This window comes from Odontesthes bonariensis, chromosome 18, assembly GCF_027942865.1.
Source record: "Odontesthes bonariensis isolate fOdoBon6 chromosome 18, fOdoBon6.hap1, whole genome shotgun sequence".
In the NCBI taxonomy this organism is placed as follows: Eukaryota; Metazoa; Chordata; class Actinopteri; order Atheriniformes; family Atherinopsidae; genus Odontesthes; species Odontesthes bonariensis.
Genome location: NC_134523.1, coordinates 3,886,781 through 3,893,641, shown reverse-complemented (window position 1 = coordinate 3,893,641; position 6,861 = coordinate 3,886,781).

Genomic DNA, 6,861 nt, shown 5'->3' with positions numbered 1-6,861 from the left:
GTTCCTCAGGGGTCAGTTCTTGGACCCCTTCTGTTCACTCTATACATGCTGCCTCTGGGTCAAATTCTGAAGAACTCTAAAGTCAACTACCACAGCTATGCAGATGACACACAGATATATCTCGCACTGTCTCCAGATGACTGCAGTCCTATAGAGTCATTGTGCGACTGCTTAGAGCAAGTCAAAAAGTGGATGAACCAAAATTTCCTTCAGTTAAATCAAGAAAAAACTGAGGTCATTGTGAACAAACTACCAGCAGAACTGAAATCAGCCCCAACTGTAAGCACTTTTAAATCCAGGTTAAAAACATTTCTCTTTTGGTGTGCTTATGGTTGAGTTTATATCTTTCTATTTCCCCTCTTCTTTGCTTTTAACTGTGTTTTTAATTTTTATTCTATTTTTTTTCTCTTTAAATTGCTTGTTTTTATGCTGCTTTATGCTGTTCTTTTAAATGCCTTGTCTTTATGTAAAGCACATTGAGTTGCCTGTGGTATGAAATGCGCTATATAAATAAAGATGCCTTGCCTTGCCTTGCCTAACCGTTCAGACCCTGTCATCTGCTGATGGGCAGAAGTTTGGGTGTTTTTTTTTTTTCCATTGCAAAAACTTCAAAATCTTCCTTACAAAGCAGCACAGATGTATTTTTCAGGGACTAATCACAGCTGGAGTGGGATTTTAATATTTTTAGTCTCAGTACGACAGCTGAAGATGAGCCCAATAATGAAAGATGGTGGATGTCATGAAATTATCATTGTGGCTTTATCAAGTATGAAATAAGGGGACAAAGCAGTTTGCAGATTCTGTTATCTGTTGCTTTTTTTAGTTGAACGCTTGCAAGTATATATTTTTAAAAGTGTTTCCCATGCTGTAAGACAAAAGGGTGTAATTATTTTTTGGACGTTGCAACTGATTGGCCCACTCTGAGGTCCGTGTCCCTTTCATCTGAGAGCATGTTTAAAGTAGGTCAGTCTTATGAGTTTATACTAAAGCCTGTGAAATCCAGAGGTTCAGAGTGGGTTTAAACAGTGAATATGTAGCACTGTGACAGCTCTTATGAAGGATCAAGTGGATTATGTCGTAAATTTTAGATAAAGTGCAGCTTTCATCAAATGAATGACTGATTTTCTTTTTTTTTTTTTTAAACCACCAGTGAGTCTTATAGGTGGTGGACACATGCAAAGTGATTTAAACTGTCCTCGCCTGTGGCTTTATGGTGTGAATCACACAAAGATCAGTATGTCAACCTTCTTCTTTTGATGCTTGCGGTATAACTCAGATGAATTGAATTAATCTGTCTGCGTTGTACTTGGCTAAAAGCTTGAAATAACTCTGCCCACGCCGTTCCTCCTCAGTGGCCTTAGAGGATTTATGTTTTGTGTTAAGTAAGGCTGAAGCTACTCATGTTATCTCACTCCATCAATAGCAAATACATTACCAATATCTAGTCGCTGCAAGCACACTATTAATTTACCACGACCTGTCCCTACAGGGGCAGAATGATTGTTGGAGGCAACGAGGTGGATCTGCTTACCCCTCTCTGGGACACGGTGTCGCTGCTGGGGGATCAATGTCCATCGAGCACGGAGGAACAGGGGCAGGCAGGCAGCCAAGCAGCCGGTTGGAGGAAGCCCTCCACCTGAGCTCGAGGGACGCTGTCACCTAAGAGGTCCCAGCAGGCCCTGCAGAGACAGAGAAGGATGTGCCGCCTGATGCTGGAGCCATGTCCTTTCACACAGAAACATAGGCCTTTGTCCCTCAAAGGTTGAAGAGGACACAGGTAATAGATACGGCAAGCTCCACTTCATGACAGGAAAAACCTGGACTGCCACTCACAGTTAATGTCAGTCAGAAAAGGTGACATTCGTCACTTGAAGAAGTGCAGCAGCTGACATTTAGACTTTGTGACTTCTTAAGAAGAAATAACACATTGATAGATAGATAGATAGATGGATAGATAGATAGATAGATAGATAGATAGATAGATAGATAGATAGATAGATAGATAGATAGACAACTTTATTAATCCCTTTGGGAGGTTCCCTCAGGGAAAGTGATTTTTTTTTTATCATGAGTAAAAGCATGACTTTATCATCACATAACATAAATAAGTAAATCTTTATTTAGAACACGGCTACAGCTTTTCTTGCTGATGTTATGACCAGAAGTTTTTGTGGCTAATCCTTTAAATCTTTAGGTTGATCGTTCTGTGCGATTAAGTCACTAATGGCTTTTTTCCCTTTGCTGCTCATTTTCATAGTTTTTCCATTGCATATAGTACTGTTTGACTGATACTCATACGTTCTTTTTGGAACTATCTCGGTTGAGTTTCGTAGTGAGCTGCACCGTTACTAAAAGCCAAGGTCACATAATCATCACAAGATATGACTGTCATGAGATATGCACCCGAAGACAAATGCTTTAATGATCATTGAAAATATCTTCCATGGCTACGTTCCCACTGCAGGCTAAAGTGATCAGAATCTGACTTTTTTGCCCATCTGTGACCCATATCTGATTTTTTTTTGTTGGGACAGTCTGAACAGCACAAATCCAGAATCAAATCATCAGATGCATATCTGATGTTTTTCAAAGCAACCTCAGTCTGAGCGGTCATGTTGCATTTCATCCAACTTTTACGTCACTGAAGTGAGACATCAGAATTCTGCGCCGGAAGAGGCGGGACACAACGAGATCAAATGGAAAGAATGGGTGAAACAAGCACGGCAGGCATCCTGGATGGAGCTAGTCAGTGGAAAGAAAGTGAGGTTTTGGACTTCCTCATAATTTTGCACAACAACTTCAGAATTGATACACACACGCTGACACGGGTAGCATCCATGTTTACTTCAGTAAACACAGCGTGCTGTGTGTGACATCACATCTTCTTCTGCGCATGTGGGTCACTTCAGGGCGTAGACTGTTCACACTTGAGTCTGATGGCGGTCACATTTAAATTATAATTAGGGCTGGGCAATGATTACATTTTTTTATGTAATTAATCACATGATTTCCCTGATTAATCACGATTAATCGCATTTGTACGCATAATCCCAAAATTAATCCAAAAGTAGCGTATAGCTTTTAGCATTTAGTTTTATTTTAAATGTGCTGCCATATGAATGAAAGTGCCATAACATTTGTTGTGCAAACACACTTTTAACATCAGCATCTTTCTGTAGTTTTTATGTAGAAGCCTCGCTCCACTGTCTGTTTCCTTGAATGACTTGCTGCTATCAGTTGTGTGTTTTGCCTTTAAGTGATATTTTAGACTGGAACTACTACGCTGAGAAGACAATTCAACTTGGCAGTGTTTACAGATGACTTTGGTTCTGTCGACTCCTCCGTCTGGAAGAACTTTAAAATGAAAATGGCCGAGTAAAAGTTCCGTACCCTTCTCCATGTTTGGTGGATCAGCCAATTACTTTCTTTCCCGGTTCCGCAACAGACTTTTACAAAATAAAAGCCTGTGAGCAACAGACTTTTACAATAATAAAACAGGGATGGTCCGTGGCATAGTGGGTTGAGCAGGCGCCCCATGTACAAGAGGCTATAGTCCTCGCTGCAGCTGGCCCCGGTTCGGGTCTCGCATCGGACGGCCCTGTGCTGCGTGTTGTTCCCCCTCTCTCTGCCCCCTGCTTCCTGTCTCTCTGAACTTTCCTATCCATTAAAGGGAAAAAAAGAAAAAAAAATACAACTTGCGTTAATGCGCAATAATATATTTATCGGCGTTAAATAATTAACGAGTTAACCCGATAATAACGAGTTAACTCGCCCAGCCCTAATTATAATTTGAACAACCATAAATGACAACCATTAATGCTCAATTCCAAAAATTTGGAAATGAGCATTAAGAACTGCAGTGCGTAGGTCTCATTCCAAACCGGTCAAGGCAGATGGCCGACATATGTGTTCAACTTGAAGCCTAATGAAATTCAAATAAAAGACCTTTTCAAAGTTAATGATGAACATGACAGAAAACACGCCTTTAATACTATTTGGGAAATTGAAATTTAGCTTTTTCTTGGAAAGTCATGAGGGACAGATTCCATCCAAACTGCAGGGGTGCAGCTGAAAGAGAGTTGAAATAAGAAACAAATCAATGAGTGATTAAGGCAGCTGTAATGTACCAAACATCTAAGCCCAGCCCCTTGCTCACATAATTGGTAATTAAAGTTAAAGGTACAAATTTAATGTCCATGCAGGCTTCCTGTTGTAGCTGTTAGCCAAGTACAGATGTCATTATTTGCTTGTAGTATTGTATTTCTCACAAAGCCAAGAGCAACTGGCTGCACATTTACCAAGTGCATCGTCCTTTAGAGCACAAACTTTAATAAGCGCAAGATGTCACACATACCAGTTCTGCTAGCTTGTCAAAAATGGTGCAAATTTGCTTCTTTTAGCTTTACGTTGCCCAGGAAGAGAAAGCTTGCATACAAACAAACTTCCCCTTTGACCTCTTCAATTCAAAATGGAAAAAAAGGGCAGGTTTTTCACCCTGCAACTCTATAAATGAGGGCGGGTATAGTGGAGCGGACAGTCCCCAGAGAAAAGCTACCGCATCAGCAAGTTCCTCGGCCTTATGACTGCTGCCCTCCGTGAAGGACGAAGCTAAAAAACAGAGCAGTTGTGAGCATAACATGTAACATGAGAGTTTCTTATGGGACCTGGGTGGTGTGTAAATGCTGGAAAGTACACTACGATACAAATCACAGGAAGAAGATGCTGGGATTCACGGACATTGCTCCACTGCAGCAAAGCGTGAATGTGGGCAGATAGTTATTCCAGTGGGTGGTCAGCTCACAAGACCGTTGAAACAAAGCTTCCCAGCGAATACTTTGACATTGAAATTTCAGACAAGCAGAAAATTGTGTCTTTGATCTATGCCATCAAGTGGTAGCACTTGGTCATATCAAAATCCTGTCTCAAGGGATGTGTGATGCATGCGAGAGCACATCCTGAATCAAAGGAGCGATACTTGCGCCGTGCTGATGGGAGCAGACAAACTTGGCGTGAATTTACGTGATAAACTCTGATCCTTTTCATCTTTCCTCATTTTGCTGCTTCACACCAAAACAGTCCTGCTTTCTTTTTCTGAAACGTCCTCATGCGTTTGTGTGTGAGACATTCCCAGCTGCCAGCTTGCAACTGCTGACTTGATGTGCCTTCGTCTTCTCTGCCGCTCTGGAGGGGATTGAAAGGCATTGTGTGGAATGATATTTGAGGTGATTAAAGAGAGTCATTCAGTGGAGCTGACAGTTCTAATGGAGAGCAGAAACCAATCGTCCGGCCCGACAGCTGCTGGAGGAGTTCAGAAAGGCTCTGCTGTGGGACGAAGTGCTGGGAGGGATGCCGTTTTGTTCTCAGAGATGCTGTTTATTTTCTTTTGTGGAGTGAGGAAGGTAATATGGTGTTGATCTTTTTTTAACATGTCACCTGTCATGTGTATGGTTGGGAGCTAAATCCTGACTCAGGGAGGGGATTTTGGTGAATTTATTTACAAAAAAGGTGAGTGAACGATTCAGGTGAGTATTGGTTTGAAGGTGAAGGGGTGTACTGTGAAGCAAGTTCAACATATGCAGGATTTCTTCGTGAAAACCGGCTTGAGAAAACCGAAACTTCCACTCCAGAGAACAGTGAATGTATTCTTCTATTGCTAACTCACGCTTTCTTCTCACATAGAACGGGACATTTAACGTGCCATTTGTCACTTCTTCCACACAAAATACACTAACCACCTGACACGTCACAAGAGCAGGTTGTCCTGAGAGGCGCGAAAATATATACTTTATTAATAAAAGAACACAGCTTTTAAGTCAAGAGACGACTGCAGCTAAAAGAATTGTTAACTGCGAAAATGTGTAAGTTAATGTCTGCCTGCTGTTTATGTCATGACAGCTTCACATTAACTTTTAACTTGAGAAGTACATTTAGTTCAGACACAGTCTCATAATAACCCTGAAATACCGTAAGTTGTTGACCAAATCAAAGAGACATTTTCATTGATTGACTCATCTCTGATGTATAAGCATGGATTAATCTGATACAAGTATAAAACAGACTTTTTGGCAATATGGGGCAAGATATTAAGAAATATATTGCACATATTTCTTGCACTACATGAATGCTTACATAGCGAGTTTTTAATTCAACACTGAGTTCTGGATAAAGGGGTCAAATCAGCTAAGATTGAAATGCATGGTGGATCAAATATTTATTAGATCGAAAAATTTCTAATACATCATCAAAAAATGATGTCACGAAATGAACATTGTATTGTTCACCAAATTGTATTAAATTTGGTTTTAAATTGACGTCTTTTCTCTTTCTTTAGAAAATAATAATCCATAAATTTTGTCTTATGAATGGGGCCACAAACAGAATAATGCTCCTCTTTTCAGTCTTTCAGGCTCACTTGTAAAAAGAAAATTGAGCTTGCTAAACAGTTTAAATACATATCAACTTTGAGTTGATATGAGTTAAAATATCTCAAAACAGCATTACATTTTTTTATAATACCCATTATCAACAAGCTATTGCTGCCATTACAGTAACACTAGAGAATTTGGCAAATGTTTTGCTCTTTGGTTCCCCCTACTGTTGAGTGATATAGCACCAGTGTCATAAAACTAATTTCCATGTGAACCCTGCACATGTACTTACATACACATTAATATGTTGGCATGTTGAAGCGGCCACAAAGACATCATTAAAAGTCAAGTGACCGTAAAGCGAAACAGTGTGGGGCAGTGCTTGAATCCAAAGTTGTGAACGATGGTATCTGAGCCTCCAAGCATTCAAAGGCAGTTTCTGGCCTGGGAATGTGCATTATTAAAGGCAATGTACTTTAAAACCAGTCAGTAG